This window comes from Camellia sinensis, unplaced genomic scaffold (genome assembly GCF_055761805.1).
Source record: "Camellia sinensis isolate YWXY unplaced genomic scaffold, ASM5576180v1 Unanchor10, whole genome shotgun sequence".
Taxonomy (NCBI): Eukaryota; Viridiplantae; Streptophyta; class Magnoliopsida; order Ericales; family Theaceae; genus Camellia; species Camellia sinensis.
In genome coordinates this window covers 2,405,792-2,427,272 of record NW_028128988.1, presented here as the reverse complement: position 1 = coordinate 2,427,272, position 21,481 = coordinate 2,405,792, and the positions used below count along the sequence as shown (strand labels likewise).

The 21,481-nt window shown below is 34.6% G+C and overlaps 1 long non-coding RNA gene across 1 annotated transcript; it reads right to left on the bottom strand.

The window, feature by feature from the left end:
* Window positions 1-4,774: 4,774 nt before the first annotated feature.
* LOC114282159 (uncharacterized) lies at window positions 4,775-7,527 on the bottom strand. The gene is made up of 3 exons (XR_003636146.2): window positions 7,335-7,527; window positions 5,583-5,659; window positions 4,775-5,074 (listed from the first exon to the last, which is right to left on the bottom strand). It is a non-coding gene; the product is annotated as an uncharacterized LOC114282159 (long non-coding RNA).
* Window positions 7,528-21,481: the final 13,954 nt, after the last annotated feature.

The following is a 21,481-nucleotide window of genomic DNA, read 5'->3' as shown; positions in this document are numbered from 1 at the left end:
ATTAGAAAATTATGAATTTATCTAACTCAGTAAATTAACCTCAATTAATTTAGTGATAATTTTTTTTTTAAAAAAAAAACACTAATGATATTATTAATTGGACCAAATTTACGCAACATCTAAAATTAAGGATTAAAATCAAGTAAATTAAAAGTGTATGGACCAAAATGACACAAGGTGACATTTGTGATAAGCAACCCCACAAATGTCATAACTTGCATATGTACTATAGCATTACCTATATATATATATATATATGAGAATGGTTTTTCTTGATACCACTATCCTCTATACTCTTTCAAACTTCATTTTGGAGGCATCATTCCATGTTTATAATAATAATCCAAACAATTCATTTCGTAAAACCTGAGGACCGTTTATGTAAAAAATCAGTTTCATTAAATATCAATAAATAGATAAGTAAATTATATTTTATTTTATAAAATAGACGGTTTAAATTTAAATTCATAGTCACGATTCATTTAAAATAAAATATAATTTGTTCATATATCTAATCATTTTTTATAAAATTTAATTTTTACACAATTTTTTATTATTAGACATACAAAATAAACAGTTTAAATAATCATATTAAATTAAAATAGAACCCACAAAATAAAATATCAAAAAGATATAAAGAGGATAATAATATGAAATGGGTTAGGCACGTGAGAAGTGAGGAGAAAAATAAAAATGTGCGCGTTGTTTAATATTTTATTAGAGCATCTCCAACCCACTAGGCATATCATACTTGTTAGTCAAAATATTTAGTATAACTCATTTTTTTCAACTCCAATGCACTAGGTATATGATTAGGCATTTTAGCTCAATTCACATTCACTAGCTACATGTAGCTAGCCTTCAAGACTAGGCAAAATATATTTAATCATTAGGATCATTTCCCTCCATCTTTGTTGCTGATGCGACATTTTATAAAATTAATAGTATTTAGATGAATAGCTAAAATAAAAAGCATGGTTGGAGTAGAAACATGAAACAATTGATAGACAAAATAAAATATATACTTTATAGTAATATTTAGATAGGTAAAATGCCTATCAAGGGACCCAAAAACAAATAAATAATAAAAATAAAAAATATAATATTCATTAAATGCTTTTTATTGAATTCATTTTTATTGAATTTTATTTTATTAATGTCCACCTCACCACTAAAGTTTGCGAGTTGTGAATCGCGTTTTGTTCGTATGAGGCATACGCGGGCATTTGACGCTGATAATTTTATTTTATTTTTTTTAATCTAAAATAGCCAATAAAAAATTAACCACATGCGATGTCTCTATAATTTAAATAAATAAAAATAAAATAAAATATTTCTTATATATTATTTGACCCTCAAATAGTAAGAATTTGATTTATTAAATTTAAAATTTAAGGTTCGAGTCTCATTCTTTTCTTTTATTTATTTTTTAATTTTAAATAATAAAAAATGGGCATTTGACACTTGGCAATATGTTTAATATTTTATTTTAAATAAAAAAGTAGACACTTAACAACACAAGGAGAAAAGATTTCAAAATATCATTCAATGTGTTCTCTTTATATTTAACTAGTGGTTCACACACGTGATATATTATTAGGAAATCGTCTATTTCTAATCAAGATCAATAAGATACAAAATAACAAACAAGATCAAAGAAATCAAACACACACAAAGAAATACAATTATTTACGTGGTTCTCTCCAGAATAAGGTTACATTCACAACTGCTACAGTTTTTATTATGATCAGAAAATAATATAACTCTCTTTACCTAAAAGAGACACTTTCTTCATCTATTTATAAATATAGAATTAGGGCAACGTGGAAATAACAAAAAATTACCAAAGTACCCCCGAACCCTCTCCTCTTGGAGGAGACCCTCCTCCCAAACATTCCATTAGACCCAAGGTTCAGTGATTAGCACGTATCAGGGTTTACAAAATCCAACATGTATGTAAAATTCAAATAAGGAAAAATAAAATAATAAAAAAAATATTGAGTAAATTACAAATACACCCCCGAGATTTAAAAAATTATAAATATCCCCTTGTCAGAATTTTGTATTTAACATAATTAACTATAAAAAAAATGAAATTTATAATTACTTTCCTATACAATAATAAAATTGCTTAAATTATTAATTGAAACATGTTTCTAACATCATTAAAAACTGTTAATTGACTTGATAATTTATTAATAAAAGGGACGATTTGTTATGACGGGTAGAATATAATTTTCAAAATCACAAGAGGCGATTTGTATTTTAATTAAATCTTAGGAGTTGTATTTATAATTTATCCTAAAATATTTATTATATATTGGGTGTCACTAAAGTAGTAAAAATCTTCTTCATTAGACTGAAGGTTTAAGGTTTAAGCCTCACTCATACCATTTGTCTAATTTTATTGTTTTAAAAAAAATTAAAATAGATACTTGGCAGCATAAAAAGATAAAATTTTAGGACACCACACTACTAAAGATGTTCACTTTTTGTGACTAAATTTTTAGTCGCCGGAAAGTTTTCCCAACTAAATAGTTTGGTCGCCGGTTTGGTCACGGGAAGATTGTCGGGGAAGATATTGGCGACTAAAAAAAGTTTAGTCGCCGAAAGTCCTAAATTGGCGACTAAAAAATTAGTCGCCAAAAGTAAAGGTATTAGTCGTTGATAGGCGAAATTGGTGACTAATATTTTAGTCGCTAAAAGTTTTCAAAAAAATTAATATCACATTTTCAGCGACTAAAACATTTAGTCGCCAAAATAAAAATTATTTTCCATGACTAATTTATTTAGTAGCCAAAAAGTTTTTTTTTTTCATCTTATTTTTTTAGCTACTAAATGTTTTAGTCGCCTAAAGTGTAATTTTTTTTAGCTACTAAAAATTTAGTCGCCTAAAGTCTATTTTTTTATTTGGCTACTAAAATTTTAGTTCCCAAAAGTTAATTTTTTCATTTGATTGTTTTTTTAGCTACTAACTATTTAGTGGCTAAAAATATTTACTTCCTTAATGGCTACTAACTATTTAGTGGCCAAAAACATGATATTAATTTATTTTTTTTAAATGCATAAATTGAATATTTTTCATTAATTTCTAAATTATATGCATTCCATTATCAAAGCAACCTATATATATATACAGAATAATACATCTATCAATTATCATCTAAATCCATTATCAATAATACTTATTTCATTATCAACGATCCAAAAACTTTAACTTGTAACATCATATTCCAAATATCATATAAAACCACACCAATCAAGTATAATCCATCTAAATTATATATTACATACAAAAACACTGGATTTTCAAAACAGAGGATTGTAGAAAAATAAATGTCTTCCATATACAAAACAAATGCTCTTCGTACACAAAAATAAATATCCACAATAGCCCACATAAAAGCAATCTATAAAAATATATATATATATATATATATAAAATAACCATTAGCACTTATCTGTAAAAAAATACATTCACTTTCAATCGTCAATTATCAACTGCAGTTTCTTTAAATCGTATTCTTTTTAAAATATATCCTAACAGAAGACATGATTCAAATTATCTCACAAAAAAGGTCAAGGAAACATGAAATGGTGCCACTACCAACGGTGAGCGATGGGGGGTATAGTGATGGCGAGTCCTTGAGAGAGAGAGGGAGCAAGAGTATGTTTAAAAGCAACTACTACTTGGCTCCAAATCACAGGAGCATAATGAATCCATGCCTAAATTTTTAAACATATCCGGCTAAAAAATTCTAACAAATATTTGCAACACCACAAATGATTATAACATCAGTTTCTATTCTTTATTAAATTTTATTTCTATTCCAATCTCTTAACAAAATCCGGCAATCAAACAACTTTAATTGTGCCAAGCTTATCAGTGCCACTAATGAAAATATAATAGCCAACAATTGACAGCAAACTGACAATATATTCACAATAAAAACATTTACAAGGGAAATTCAAAAAAAAATTTAGCACCAACAAACCAACCATACACTAACAACCATTCCACCAAAATCACCTAACAAACAGACACTAAAATTGAAGACCAAAAATGGATCACAAACAATATTAAGATAATAACATCAACAGAGCGTATATCTAAAAAGAGTCATTAATCTGCATGATGGCGAGGTTCATCTATTGTCATGTCAAATTGCGGCACTTAGTGAAAAAAACAAACAAACAAACAAACAAACCATGGCTGCTTTAAGCAAAGTGTAGAGAAAGCTGCCAAATCAAGATTATCATTATGATTGATAGTATAATTAAGAATTTTCAAAAATAAACAAAGCTGTTAATGAATTAGCAGCAATGCAAACTGAATAAGTTGCCTCTTATTGGCATATGGTATATAAGGTGTATACCTATGCTAACAAAAAAAAAAACAAAAACACATGCATATCAAATCAATATGAATCTATAATCATATATAAATCTGAATCGAAGGAACACACACACACACAACACACACACACACAAAAAAAAAAAACAAAAAAACAAAAAAACAAAAAAAAAAAAACAAAACAAAACAAAACAAAACTGGAAGCCATGACAATATAATGTGCAAAAAGAAATCCAAGGTTCCTGAAAGTGTGACTTTCTGTTGCTCTTTCCAAAAAAAAAAACACCAAAGGTCAAATTTTAGACTTCAATTAGTGAGTGATTGGCCGCAACATGCTTTTCATCTTTCCAATCTGTTGCTTAAAAGGGAACTGCACTTCTATCTTATATCATATCAAAATCAAATAATTAAGCAAAAGAATTTGAATGCCCTAACCATAGCACATTGTTAAAATTTATCCATTTCACACAAAACCCATATCATTGAGGTCCAGAGTAAGGAATATCAATGGACAAATTAACCAAAACACCACTCTTCAAACACAGTTAAAGAGATGAAAAATAGAGAGAACTAGTAATGGGGAAAAATAAACTAGAAAACAGAGAAGGGAGAGTTAGCTAAGTAATTCATGGTCAAGTGAGAACCTTCAATCCTCTGAAGAAGTTTCTTCACTTTCTGCCTACACCCATCACAGTGTATGTCCACTTTGAGCACACGAGTCTGTAAAAGACACACACACACACACACACCCAAAAAAAAAAAAAAAAAAAAGGAAACAACAAGAAAACAAAGATTGTCAGGAAAAGGCCGACACCCAACTTTCCTCTAATCTCTGGATTTTTTTATTTTCTTTTTGAGGTATTAAAGTCATACTAACTAGTAGCCGCAGCAGAAGATAAACAACTCAACAAAGCCAAAGAGAGACTGAGTTGAGCAGACGTTTTTATGTGCTGAAACCTCAAAATATGCAAATTTTAACATTCAAAATAATCCCTAGCTTTTCTCAGCAACCAAAAAGAGATTTGGGTAAAGCTGTTTATGCAGTTGTAGACATGTCAAAAGATTGATACAAGGACTAAGAGTTTTAGAAATGTCAAAGAAAGCATAAACATATAGGAAGGAACTCATCAGCCAAAAGTCTGGTAAAAGCAAGACCTCCTCTATATTAGGTATGAAAGCAATGCTAGCTAAATCACATCAAATGAATTTCACAAGTTAAGATACCCACCCCTCATCTCAAAATGAATCCTTTAGTGATCCTCCAGGCTTCTTAATAATCTGAATGGCCTCCAAGTTTGTACTGCCCTGCCATTTCCATGAAAATGATCAGCACAACAACAAAGGATAAAATAATATTTGATATAATCAGCAGTGTACAACAACAGAAGTTGTCTGAATGTACAAAGGAGATTGTAAATTACTAATCAAAGTATTATCAACTTCACAATTTAATTCAACTTCTTTTTATTCAAATGATGTTTGATATAGAGAGTATTATCTCAATTAGCAATGTTCCATATCATGGTCTCATATCAATCCGTTAAGGGAAAGGGAAAGTATGGATTGGAATGTTCCATATCATATCAATCTGTTAATCAATCTTTCACTCAAATTTGATGGGAAAAAAAGAAAAAAGAGAAAGAGAGAGATAGTAAAGATTGAATTTTCTGCAATCATGGTCTCATAATATAGCCATGCAAACAGGAATATGTAAAACTTATTCTTTAATTAGAAGCCAATCAAGCAATATCATGTTGACAAGGGCATGAAATTAAGAAAGAAACAATTCTGGAAACAATGTAGTTCATGATAGATCTAGAGCATATTACACAACCAAAATTAAAACAAAGGCAAAAAGTAAATTTAATAACGCAAGGCTTTTCTTTTTCACCAATTTCTTTTTTTGAAAAACAGATATATCTTATGCTAGACCAGTTTGGTAATCGATACTAGGTGTAGAAGTTAATCCAGAGAAGAATTTAGCTGAAAGTATGAGTCACAGAAGTATTTGAATTTGAGACCATTCTACCAATAATCTATCAGACCCTCAAGTTGCATCAATAGATAAAAAACAAAAACAGTTCTCAACTCATGTTCAAAACTACTTCAAATTTAGGTGAATTGATTCAATACGAGCAAGTGAGATCACTAATTTGTCAATTTTTATTCCTCTTCAAAGAAATTATGATAAAATCTATTGACAAAATGATAATTTTTTCACTTCAAACTTTTAACTATACTTTTTATTCTTGTACAAATGCCTAAATGAATGATTTAATAATAACTGAACTAACATTAACACCTTAAATATGGTATCTGAAAGTCATTGACAAGCTACAGTAGTTGTGTTGCTTGGGTGGTTGGTGTTGGTGGTGTAGTTGGAACTTGGAGTTGTTGTTAATGTCCATCTCTACAGTGTTCTCCACTGCTGGGAACTTAGAAGAGGCACAGAATAATCAAACCTTTCATAAAGGAAAATTACTGAAGATAATATAGCAAATAAGATTGATAAAGCAATAAAATAAACTTAGAAATTACAAGAAAATTACAATTCAAGAAGGGAGATCAATAGCATATGATCATTGCATAAGATTGGAACCATTAAAACCAATATTCCATTTTGCTTTAATCTTATAAATTTCGAGATTGGTCATCGATTATGTGTTTGAATCTTATAAATTTCTTCTCTGTCAAACCCATAAAACGAAAATCAAACCCATAAAACTAAAATCAAACCCATTTTCGACATGAAGAATATCATAGTTCATAGAAATCAAACACTTCAACCAAACCCATTAACGAAATCAACACAAAATTAAACTAAAAAAAATCATATAAACCCTAGATGAAGTGTGAGAAATGGGGAAATAGGGAAAGGGAGAAAGAGAGAGAGAGAGAGGGAACCAGAGAGATGGCTCGACAGAGAGAGAGAGACCTAGATCGACAACGAGGGAGAGGACCGAGGGCGACAGAGACAAACCTGTGATTTGTGGTAGTGTTGGTGGTGATTTCAGCGATGGCGGTGGCAACATGCGACGATGGGGACGGACGGTGGCCAGCGACGGTGAGAGAGGGAGGGGAGAGAAGCAGCGGAGAGGGAGAGGGAGAAACGCTGAAGAGAGAGAGAAGAAGCGCTGGTTTGCGGTTTGAAATATATATCTATCTATACTATCTATCTATCTATCTATCTATACTATTATAAAGTGAACACAATTTATGGTGTCATGAAGCCATTTCTTAGAAATTTTTCTCAATTTTCTCTAAAATGACCTTAACCTTTTACACTTCCAACAGTTTTAATTAGGGGTAAAATGATAAAACAAAACAATCAATTTCACTTTCCCACTTTCCACTCTCCACGTCTCCTTATTGCAGTTACAATATACATCGAAATCCCCTCTGCATCTACATAACTCCCACACAGAGAAAACCCTAAACGAAACAACGATACAGACCAATCTTCCACAGAGATCTCCATGGGACACGGTACTTCATCCTTCACCTCTCCTAAAGACCCACTGTCTGTGCGAGGGCATCGATCTTACATCACTCAGCACAGCAAGGCATTCCCACGGTGGGACCCCGTCTGAGACACAGAGATGAATAACGGGTTTGCAGTCACTTACAAACTCCACTATGACAAGATTGAGAGCAATCGCCATAAGACATGCTTGGCGAACTGCCAAATCAATTTCTGGTGAGATGAATTAATTGATTCACTCTCTAATTGCAGGTGAAAAAGGTCGCCATAGCAAAATGCACAAATTTTCTTCCAAGGTTCTTCCATTTCCCCTATTTGTCTATGTTTTGATTTTGCTTTTCCTGTTTTTGTAAAACAAAATAGCGTTTTTTGTTTGCCGGAGGATCATAGGTCCACAGTTGTAGAAGACGATGAGTCCTATTATGTTGAGGATTTAGATGATGAAAGAGAGGGGGCTTTATCTTGGTGAGTATATTTTTATTTTATTTGAGATAATATAGAAGTATATATATCATATCAAATTTAGAAAAAAAAATATGCATTGAATAAATATTTTTATAAGTAGTGTTCCTTAATTTAATTTTTATTGACTTAATCGCATAATTTTTTTTAAAAAAATTTGCACACGCATCGCGTGTGCCCGGCCGCTAGTACTATTATAAAGTGAACACATAATATGGTGTCCTGAAGCTTGCTTTGCGCTTTGCTTTACTCTCCTCATGCCATGTGGCAGTATGTTTTATTTTTAAAAAAAAAGTTAAACAAAGAGATGGGCAAGGCTTGAACCCATGACCATGGGTTTAAGTACGAAGACTCATACCACTTAAGCTAAGTACACATTACAATATTAATTTCATTATTATTTTTTTTATTCCTACTTATTTAAATTGCACACACATCGTGTGTGCCACCCACTAGTATATATATATATATATATATATTACACCATCGCTGAAATATATATATATATATAGTACACCAAAATATTTGAAATATCTCCCTCCAATAATTTTAGGTCCCGTTTGTTTTGGGAGATAGAATGGAGGGGATTGATAGTGAGGAGATTGTTAGTGATGGGATTGATAGTGAGGGGATTAATAATGAGGAATTGTTAAATTATTTTTATATAAAATAATAAAATAAATAAAAAATTAAACATTATATTTTTAAAAAAATTCCCAATATATAAAAAATAAAAAAAATTCTAATCCCCTCACTATTTTCTAATACCATCTCTACATCCTCCTTACCAATCTTCCTTCCAAGGGTATTAGTAATACCAAGAGACTAATAGTCCCAATGCTATCTCTCCAAACAAACAAGGGCATTAATAATACCTTGGTATTACTAATCCCAATACTCTCCCTATAGCCTAAAACAAACGGGGCCTTAGTTCTTTAGCGACCAAAATTATTTTTCGTCGCTGAAAATAAACTTTTGGCGACTAAAATTTTGATTGCCAAAAGTAAAAAATAATTTTTTATTTTCCAATCGGCGACAAAATCGTTTTAGTAGCCAAAGCTCAATATACAGCAACCAAAATTATTTTTCGTCGCTGAAAATAAACTTTTGGCGACTAAAATTTGGTCGCCAAAAGTAAAAAATAATTTTTTATTTTCCAATCGGCGACTAAATCGTTTTAGTAGCCAAAGCTCAATATACAGCGACCAAAATTATTTTTCGTCGCTGAAAATAAACTTTTGGCGACTAAAATTTTGATCGCCAAAGGTAAAAAATAATTTTTTTATTTTCCAATCGGCGACTAAATCATTTTAGTAGCCAAAACTCAATATACGGCGACTAAATTTTTTTTTTGTCGCCAATTCTAGCATTTTTGGCGACTAAATTTTTTTTAGTATCCAATAACCAATAGGCCCCAACTAAAAAAAATTAGTAGTTAAATATTTTACTTTTGCTGACTAAAAAAAATTTTGGTCGCCATTTCTACAACTTTTGGCGAATAAATTTTTTTTAGTCGCCAATTTTGGTGGCCGAAGGTGCATTTTGTTGTAGTGACACAATAAAATAAAATATTTATTATATATTATTTAGAGTAATCGGTCTATAAATCTAAATTTGAATTTTGTCTGGTCAAAAATTCACAATCTAAAATATTTTACCCATAAAGATATTCTTAAGCAAAATGACAAAATACGCATGTGTGTATATATCTATATATATGTGTGTGTGTGTGTATTGTAACCTGATTGGAAACAAACTAAACCCTAAACAAACCGTCTCTCTTTCTCTCTCCTTATGATTGCAAATGAACCGAACTATACATGAATAGGCTCGACTCAGCTCGTTAAGGGCTTGGTTCGATTCGGTTCTTTTAGTAAGTGAGCCTACTTCAAGCTCGAATATTAGGCACTTTAGTAAATAAGCCAAACTCAAGCTCGCATAAACTCGGCTTGTTTATCTTTATTTAAATTATATAATAAATATATTATTTATATATTAAATAATATATAAATATATATAAATAATATTAAAAAAAATCTTATCGAGTCGAGTCGATCTTGAGCCCAGTTACTTATCGAGCCAAGTTCGAGCTCAATAAACGAAGCTTTGATTCTCTCCTCTCTCTCTCTCTTCCTCCCTCTATGCTAGTATTTTTTTCTTTGATCTCTGGATCTCTCTCCGAATCGCTCTATTCTGATCTCTAGATCTCTCTTATCTGTCATCAAATTTTCCAAACAAATCTTGCACGAATCTTCTGATAATGCTCACTGATGGTGGTCATGGCAAAGAATTCATCGACAGTGCTGCTTTCGACGACAATGAAAAAGTACGAAGGAATGGTAGAAGAGAGGATGAAGGTGAAGGACGTGAAGTCGAATGAAGAGGCATATGAGCTAGGGAAGTACTTGGTAGAGCAGTACAACCTCGAACACCACCACAACAACAGATAAGAAGTTGATCTAAGGTTTTAGGAGGTGGTAGAAGCGGAGAAGCAGGGTTTTCCGATAGGGCTTCAACGAGGGGAGAGACGAGGAAGTAAGGGTGAAACCTAAAAAGGTCTTGGAGAATCCTCTCTCTCTTCACTTCTTGCTCTAAGAATCCCCCATCTTTATCTCTCTATTCTTTCGATTCTCTCTTTTTCCTCTCTATTACACATGGACCATAAACTCTAATTCCATACCAGTCACTCACGTTCTCATCTACGAATCATGTTTCGCTTTCAATTTATTAATATCTAGGGCTTCCAATTTGTTTACTTTTTCTTTCTTTTTTTTTTGGTTTTTGTTTTTTTGTTTTTGTTTTTTAGAGTGGAGGGGGGAGGGGATTCTTCGTTCAATAATGAATAAATTGTTGTAATTTTTTTTTTAATTGGTGTATTGAAGTTTTAGGCTTGAAAATTCAAGCGATGAAGATGACTTTGTAACAGTTCTTTTAAAGAAGCATCTGTTAGAGCAGAAATGAAAACATGGCACACAAGTGTGTTTTATGTGCACCAGAAAACAACACAAATAGGATGAGTTGCTACACCTCTACTACTCTCATCATCATCATCAACAACAACAACTTGTTCTTCTCCTCCTTTGGTTGGATATGATGCAAATCTTTGTGAAATCAACAATGAATTTTTTATACATAGCGAACAATTCAATGACCTGTTGAAACATGGATGAGAGAAACCACGATTTGTTGAAAAATTCATTGTTGGTTTCAATAGATAAAAAAACATGAATAGATTAAAAATAAATAAATTCAACAAATAGGAAAAATTTGGACATATAAAAATTTGAACAAACAAAATTTAAATAGATAGGTTCAAAAATTGAACCGATACATTAAAAATTTAACAAATAGATACAAATTTGACACATAGGTTCAAAAAATTCAACATATAAAATTTAAACAAATAGGTTCAAAAATTGAATAGATAAAAAAAAAAAAAAAATTGAATAGATAGATTAAGTGGTAAAATTAGAAACAAAACTCAAAAATAATAAAATATACTTCTCTCTATAATATTTTACAAAGAATGTACTTTTCACCAAGTAAAAAAGTACTCGTGGGATTAGCCTTTATACCCTCCTTAGATTAAACTTTTCAATAATTCTCTCTATTATATGTGGGGCATTTACACACAAGTCTCATTTTATAAACTTAAATTCCACTAAGTTCAAGATAACATTTTTTGTCCCTTCAAATCTTATTAATTTTTAATAGACAAAATTACTATTTAAACTATGATTGTTTATTATTCGTAATTATTTATAACAAAACATGACAATATAACATTTATACTTTGATTTTCACCAAAAAAAAAAAAAATATTGTCATCACAAGGAAAACAATCAACAAAACCACAATATAAAACACTGAGTTGTCAATGATGGCAAGCAAATGGTTGAGCAGTAATGATTTAGAGCTCTAAATAAGCAGCTCTAAATCCACCACTAATGAAGTTAAAAAAGAAAAAAAAAAAAAAAAAGCACAACATATACTGTGACGGTGAGCTTCATTAGTGGTGGCTCTAATTAGAGCTCCCAAGCATTTTTGAATGGTTGGGATTGGAAACGCACCTTTGCAAATCGAATGAGACGGTGACATAACGAGTGAAATCAGAGAGAGAGATGCTAGTGATGATGGTATTTGGCTAAGTGATGGAAGACAAAAAGCTTGTTTGAAAAAAATAAAAATAAAAAAATAAAAAAGAGCTTGTTTGGTACGCCTGTGGTATGTTTTTTTTTTTTTTAAATTATAAATTTACAATTTATATTATTTTTAATAGTAAATTATTTTAATTTACTTAACTAATACTATTTATTTGGTTTCATTTTTTTTTTAGGGGGATGCACCAATAAATCCCAAATTAATCACTTATACATTGTTTAGTCCTAAAAGTTTTTTTATAGACTGAAAGGTCCCATTACAATGTTTCAAACATTAGATTTCGAAAATCAGATTAATGTTTCGAACATTAGATTTCGAACATCAGATTAATGTTTCAAACATTAGATTGATGTGCAAATGGGACTAAATGGAGCATAAGAAAACTTTTAGGACTAAATGGTTCAACTTTTTAGAAATCAGGACTTATGGGTAAATTTTCCTTTTTTTTATTATAAAACATATGGAGTTGGTTGAATTAATTAAGAGAAAATTTCATACAATTTTTTTTTATTAAAAAAATCATACTTAAAATGACGAAATTATACTAAAAAAATTAGATTACAACTATAAAATATATCTAAAATATATGATTCTTAATATTTGAAAAATGTTTCAATTTGAAAAAATAAGTCAATTTACAATTTTCTTAATTTTCTTAGTTCCATAATTGAGATATTTCATCTCTGTGCAAAAATGAGAAATTTCTCTTTTTTTTTTTCTTTTTTTTTCCAGTTTTAAAACTAAAAATATTCTCAGTTAATACTGAAAAAAAATTGGGAAATTTCCCTGTTTTACTAAATGAGAAGGAAGATTTTTGTCAGGTAAAAAGGGCCGAGTTGTCCAATGTGATGGACTGAGCTAAGCCCACCGAGCTGTGGTGAACAAAGCAGAATTGAGACCTTGCTATAGGACAAGGACGATGGGCGCTTGCGTGTCTCCAACTAAGCTGATAGCTCGATTGGTTCTCAGTGACATCACGACGCAAGACACGTAGGTGAAGGTCATGCTCTTAACCAAGCTACTACTAGCCCGGCCAAGAGTGGCTCGATTAGGAGCCTCTTGTGCCCCAATGGTTTATAGGGAACAAACTGTGATCTGCCCAAGTTATTGCTACTTGTCAAGTTATCTACTTCTGACAAGTACATGCGCGAAAGGAAATAAAAGAAAAGAATGTTCTTTCCCTAAGACAATGAGGGGAGTGCGTAACACATGGAGAAGTGGGACAAATTGTCTATATAAGACCTGCAAGTTCATTCTTGATGGTAAGCAATCTTGAGTCAGAAAACACTCTCACTCTCCTATATTCTCCGTGGGTGCCAACTAGACCGTCGGAGGGGTTTTCCGGTGAGACACCCACCAGTTAGCTCACCTCCATTATGTTTGCAGGAGAAACGATACTGCTTGGGGGGGTGGTGAGACGAACACTGAGGTAAGGAGTACGGAAGTGAAGAATATTTGCTCTTCGTCCAATTAGCACCGTCTTTGGGAAACTTGACACTAAAAATCTTATTCTCCAAGCTTTTCTGACTGACTTTAATGGCGAACAATGACGAGACTCCGTCGTCCGCCGTTGACGGCATCACTCCAGGGGCAGTTTGGGGTAAGGCGACCTATCTGCCATTCTAAGCATGGCTGGTTTGGAAACCTCCACAAGGGGGCTACCCTAAGACGCACGAGACAAATGCCAGAGGTGCTCTGAGCACTCACAGAGCCTTGAAAGGCACCAACGACGTAGGGGGTCGCACACTCAACATTTGGAGCACAAGATGAGGGACCAAGACGTGCTCATCCGTAAGATGGTGACAGAGATGGAGGCCATGAAGTGCCAACTGAAGGGAAATGGCGCTGTTAAGGTGGGAAACCACAGTGAGCACGCCCAATTCCACCACTCTGGTAGTCGAAGTCAATGACCCACACCTTCACTCTCCATCTTGAGGAGTTTCAGAGCCATCGAGATAGCAATTACCGTCCCTCGCGTCTACCGCCAACATCGATATACTCGTATTTTGCTTGATTGAAGGACTTGAGAGACGTCTTTGAGGAATGAGCATGCTGGAGGGAAGCCATGAGGGCGTTGACGCTATAGAGATCGGCTCCCAGAGTTCATGCAACTAAAGAGGTCGTCATACCACCATTGCATTCAATGGTGAATGCGTCGGCGGACAGAGACTCGGCAAAGATTGAACACCACTCTTTTCCCTGGAGATCGAGAACGCACCTCTCCCTACAGGCTTTCAACAACCCAAGTTTAACCTTTTCTCCATGTCATGGCTGTCCACAGATGTAACGACGCCTTGATGTACATTTTATTACCATCAAATTTGGGCGAGTTAGGCCTAAAATGGTTCGAAGGATTGTCAGACGAGAGCATTGATGGTTAGCAACAGTTGGCCGAAGCCTTTGTCACCAGGTTTGAGACAAATACAACAGCACCAAAGAAGGTCGACCATCTCTTAGGGATAAGTATGGGACCATGAAAAGCGTTGAAGACGTTTAATGCTAGGTACTGGGAAGCATTAAATGAGATCCATAATTGCCTAACCAACCTAGCTATCACTCAGTATAGACGGGGTCTACTAGTTGGATATAGACTGAGGGACTCACCCACAATGACTCAGCCCTCCAACGTTGGAGCTATTGAGGCAAATGATCAACGAGCATATAAAGATTGAAGATGACATGGTCGTAGCTACCGCGAAAACAAAATCCAGTAGTAGCGAACAAAAAGGTTGGGGTGATAGTTCATGCCATCGGACAGGAAGATTACCGTCCGAACAATAATGAAAAGAAGCCCAAGGAAAATGGGCATAAAATTTGCAGGATATAAATGACCAATCTATTTCTAGAACGTGGAACACTGTCAATCTGAAGTTTTATTTTTAATTCTACTTTTGTAACCCTTTCAACTATTGATATAATGAAACAAGTAGATCGTTTTCTAAAAAATTTCTATATTTTTGCCTTGCCAAGCAGATTTAGCATGGTCCAAGGAGCAACTAATGATCATTTCGATAGAGAAATTAGAATTCCTTGCTGGATTGATTTTGCTTAGCAAGATGGAAGTTGGTGTTTTGTTCAAACCTCAAAATTCTTTGCCGAAGCAGATTTTGCTCGGCAAAAGGTTAGTTAATGGATTTATCAACTTTGGAATTCCTTGTCGAAACGGGTTTTGCTCGGCAAGAGGTTAGTTGATGAATTTTATCAACTTTAGAATTCCTTGCCGAAGCGGGTTTTGCTCGGCAAAGGGTAGTTGATGAATTTTATCAACTTTGAAAATACTTGCCAAAACGGATTTTGCTCGACAAGAGGGTAATTGATGGCTTTTATCAACCTTTATCAACCTTGAAATTCTTTACCAAAGCGGATTTTGCTCGACAAGAGGTTAGTTGATAGATTTTATGAACTTTGAAATTCATTGCCGAAGTGGGTTTTGCTCGGTAAGAGGGTAGTTGATGGATTTTATCAGCCATGGAATTCCTTGCCGAAGCGAATTTTGCTCGACAAGAGGTTAGTTGATAGATTTTATCAACTTTGGAATTTCTTGTCGATGCGGGTTTTGCTCCGCAAGAGGGTAGTTAATGGATTTTATCAACCTTGGAATTCCTTGCCGAAACGGATTTTTTTTGGCAAGAGGTTAGTTGATGGATTTTATCAACTTTAAAATTTCTTGAAAAGCGGATTTTTCTTGGCAAGAGGGTAGATAGATTTTATCAACCTTGGAATTTCTTTTCGAAGCGAATTTTGCTCAGCAAGAGATTAGTTGATGGATTTTATCAATTTTGAAATTCCATGCCGAAGCGAATTTTGCTTGGCAAAATGGTAGTTGATGGATTTTATCAATTTTAGAATTCCTTACCAAAACAGGTTTTACTCGGTAAGAGAGTAGTTGATAGATTTTATCAACTTTTGAACTCATTGTCGAGTGGATTTAGCTTGCCAAATAAGGATGCCTTACCGAGCAAATTTAGCTCGTTGAAAATAAAGGCACCTTGTCAGGCATATTTAACTTGCCAAAAAGGGATGCAGTGGTGAAAGTTCACTAACGAAAAAGCAATAGCTAGTGGGTTCACAATAAAATTGAATTTTTATGAGAGAGAAAGTGCAAAAAGAACAGCTCCAAAGTCTAGTCCAAGAAAGCCACGTGTTGGTTTAGTAGAAGATAGCACATGAAGAAGTCAGAACCGAACCATTTACACTGTGGTAGACTGAGCTATTGTAGACTGATCAGAGAACCAGAAAGACAATATAAAAGTAGTTGGTTGGCCGAACAAGGGTCTTGGCTGGGCCCTACCAAACAAGATGGCCTTCAAGTAATAATGCATATTAAGTCTACTTTACTAATGTGCCAAGATTGGTTAAAAAGATGAGGGACTGAGATATTTGTTTGATGACCGAAGAGTTTGTTTTTACAATTCGAAGGCTTTGTAGTGAGACCCACCAAACATAAACTAGGACCAAACAATGGAAATAAACATATTAAATAATATGTTGAACACCACTTGGTTGCTTAGTTAATGCACATGTAAAGTTTCCAAGCAAAAGAATATGCATGCCACGATTATGTGTTAGGTCCTTTGATTGTCAAATCCAGATACAAAACCTTGAGTTGTTAAAGTTGTTTATTTTCAGTATTTTTGTTCTTCCCGCTCGAGCGGGAACATTGACGCTCGAGCGGAGTTTGTGGTCTCCCAGTATTTGTGACAGGTCTGTAAAAGTACTGGAGTGCGTAATTTTGCGCTCGAGCGGGTGATGAAGCGCTCGAGCGGACCACTGTGTTACCTCACGCGTATTTTGTTGAAGCCGCTCGAGCGGGATGTTGGGCGCTCGAGCGGAGATCGCAGATTCAGGATTCCTATTTATATCGTTTTAGGTTATTTTTAGGATTACTTTTTCCAGATCTTATTAAAGAGTCCTAGGGTTTTGTTGGTGGTGTTCTTCGGTGATTTTGGTGAGTTTTTTCCTTGATGTCTTGAGAAGAGTTCTTCACTCATGATCTAAAATACATACATCAAGGAGTTGGGTTCTTTAAATTCAAGAAGAGAGTTCTCTTCGGTGGATTCCGAAGATTCTCGCGTATAGTTTCAAAAGGTGTTGGATTCTATATGTGAGTGAGGTTGTGGAATCAACTTCAAGATTGATCAGTTCCGAGATGAAGTCGTGAAAAAGAGTTACAGAAGATTCGAAGGCAGATTGACTAAGTTGGGTAATTTGTAAGATATCTTTGTAATCTTTTTACTTCAATAGTGGATTGATTTGTGGCGTTTCGCCCGTGGTTTTTTAATCACAGTTGGAGGTGTCCAATTGTGGTTTTTTCCACGTAAAAATCGTTTGTGTCGATTTATTATTTAATCTGAAAAACAAACAATCTAAATCACTTTCGTAAGTGCTTGTTGATTTAGATTGTGTGTTTTGGATTTTTGGGATTTGGAATATTTTAATCTTGATCTAATCACGAATCACTTAGATTTTCAATTGGTATCAGAGCAGGTCACTCTTTGTTTTTTCAAAACTATAGGAGTGTGATTTTGTGTGATTAGTATCATGGATTCTATTCGTGAAGGTAACTCAACTCATAGACCCCCATTACTTGACGGTACAAACTATTCTTATTGGAAAGCTCGTATGAGAGCATTTTTAAAATCCATCGATGAGAAAGTTTGGCACTCAGTAATCTTTGGGTGGAGTGAACCTACAATCACCATGGGTGGGATTGATATTCCTAAACCTCTTGATAAATGGGACACAACCGATTACCAGAATTCGAGTTGGAACAGCAAAGCTCTCAACTCCCTCTTCTGCTCTGTCACACCTGAAGAATTCCGTCGAATTTGCACGTGTGAAATAGCAAAAGAGGCGTGGGATATTCTTGAAACAATTCACGAAGGTACTACCTTTGTTAAAAGGGCAAAACTTCAACGTCTCACGTCCGCCTTTGAAACCCTTTTTATGCGCGACGATGAGATGTTCGATGAATTTTATGCAAAACTCAGTGATATCGTGAATTCCTGTTTCACTCTCGGCGAAAAAATCCCGGAAGCAAAAGTTGTTGGAAAAATTTTGAGGTCCCTTCCCGAGAGGTTCCAACCAAAGGTGACAGCCATTGAGGAGGCTCAGAATGTTGATACCCTCAAGCTCGATCAATTGGTTGGAAATTTGCAGACTTATGAAGCCCACCAAATTTCTAAGAAAAAGCAAAAAGAAAATATGGCTTTCCCGAGTGCCCATGAGACTGCAAAACCTCCGGAGACTGAATTTGATTTAGAGTCTGAGATGACGGCTATGCTTACAAAACAGTTTAAAAAAATTTTGAAAAAGAAGCCGAATTTCAGAGCCCCTATTTCAAAAGATAAGAGTAATGACAAACCCAAAACTTTTCCACCAAAACTTGCTTCAAAAACTGAAAAGAAGATTGTAAAGGGGCAAGGGGTCAAGTGCTATGAATGTCAAGGTTTTGGTCACATTGCCCTTGAATGCCCTTCGAAAAAGAATCGAAAGAAAGTCTACACTGTAACTTGGGATGATGAAAGCGGGTCGGAGCAAGAACCCGAAGAACCTGAATCTGGAGAAGACGGGGACAGTGCTTTCATGGCTTTTTGGTCTACTTTGACACCACCTCCTCCAAAGCCAGCAGAGTTAGCTCGTGGTCAGAATTTGCATCTTCCTCCCACCTTTGACGGGAGCAACTACCTGTTTTGGAAAATCAGAATGAGAGCTTTTCTGAGAGCTTTTGATCCAGAAGGCTGGCAGGCCATTGAAGAAGATACAGACAGGGCTGACAATCCGAGCAATTAGAGAGCCTTGATCACTATTCATGGAGCAATTTCTACTGAAGAACAGCAACGGGTTGTTCGTTGCACAAAGGCTAAAGAGGCATGGGAAATTTTGAGCCAATTCCATGAAAGAGGAAATTCACATTCACCACCATCCAGCAACTTTTCAGTCTTAGTTGCTAGATTGGAAGAGGCAAAGGAGAATGAAGAGCAAAAAGAGGATGATGAAACATCTGATGACAATGATGAGATCAATAGCGATGAACTACAACAAGCTTACGAAAAGCTATACGAGGAATCTCTAAATTTGTCCAAAACCAACGACAAACTCTCTCTCAAGATCAAAACATGTGAGAGTGAGAATGTCAGGCTGAAAGGAGAACTTGTAGCAGCAAAGCAGAATATCGTCAAGATCTCGAGTGACAGGCAAGACTTAGGTGGAAAACTACTATCCTGTGAATCTGAAAGGAATGAACTTCTGAAGGTGTATTCCACATATGAAGAAAAGCTTGCAAGTCTTGAGCTGTCACAAGCCAGATTGGAAGAGATAGTCTGTCAAAAGGATGAAGAGCTTCGTCTTGCTAGAGCCACTATTGCCATGTGGAACAAAGGTTCCAAATCTTTAGAAGACATCCTCGGGTCTCAACAAATGGGTTGCGACAAAAGCGGGTTAGGCTATGGTGCAACAGCTCACAAGGGACAGGCCTCTACTTCACATGACAAGAAGACTCAAGCAAAGGGGAAATTGAAGGTAGACCAGGCTGATCTCTCTCTTCGTCCACCAAAAGCTGGTAAGATCAACAAAAAGGAGGTAAAACCGGTTTTTATTTGTCATCACTGTGGTAGGTATGGCCACATTCGTCCTTATTGCTATGAATTGTTTGGTAAGGTGTCTCAAAAGAGTAGAAATTCAAATACTTTTTGGGCTAGGAGACAACCTTACATGTCTAGGCAGAATACCAAGACTAAAAAGATTTGGGTGAGAAAAGATGATTTGACTTGTTTAGTTGTTCACACTGCTCTAAAAGCACGTGATTCACACATGTGGTATCTTGATAGTGGGTGTTCTCGTCATATGTCCGGTAACAAATCCTACTTCACCTCCCTTGAAAAATATGAAGGAGGAATTGTTACCTTTGGAGATGGCGGCACTTCGAGAGTTATTGGTAAGGGCTCTATAAGTGTTGCTGGTCTTCCCAAGCTAAATAATGTTCTACTAGTTGATGGTCTTAAAGCAAATCTTTTAAGCATTAGTCAAATGTGTGATTCCCATCATGAAGTATTGTTTTCAAAAAACAAATGTGAAATTTTGGATAAAAAGGGAAATACTGTCTTACATGGGGTTCGCACATCTGATAACTGCTATGGGATTGTTACTACTAATGATCTCACTTGTCACTCTGCCATCATTAGTAACATTGACCTGTGGCATCAAAGATTAGGTCACATGAATTTCAATGACCTAACTAAGATAGCCAACAAAGAGCTTGTGAGGGGAATACCTAAACTGGGTAAGAATTTGAGCCATGTGTGTGGACCATGTCAACTTGGAAAGCAAACCCGTGCCCCACATCAAAAGGTGAACAGCTTTACAACCAAACGTCCTCTCGAATTGGTTCACATGGATTTAATGGGTCCTACTCGCACTGAAAGCATCGGAGGTAAAAGATACATTTTTTTAACTGTTGATGATTTTACTCGATTTTCATGGGTAAATTTTTTAAAGGAAAAATCTGATACGTTTGATGCTTTCCAGGCCTTAGTCTTTAAAATCCAGAATGAACAAGGTATTTCCATTGATCGTATCATAAGAATCCGAACCGATCATGGTCGTGAGTTTGAAAATAGTTCGTTTTCGGATTTTTGTGATATACATGGAATTAAGCATGAATTTTCTGCACCCATTACTCCACAACAAAATGGAGTTGTTGAGAGGAAGAACAGGGTTGTTCAAGAAATGGCTAGGGTCATGCTCCTTAGTAAGAAACTTCCTCCAAAATTTTGGGCCGAAGCCATAAATACTGCTGTTTATGTCATAAATCGCGTGTATTTAAGGCCCGGCACTTTACAAACTCCATATGAATTGTGGAAGGGCTTGAAACCTAATGTAAAATACTTCAAAACTTTTGGGAGTAAGTGTTACATCTTCAAAGATAGAGAGCCTTTGGGCAAATTTGACTCCCGAAGTGATGAAGGTATTTTTCTAGGGTATTCAACCACTAGTAGGGCTTTTAGAGTCTATAACCTGCGAAC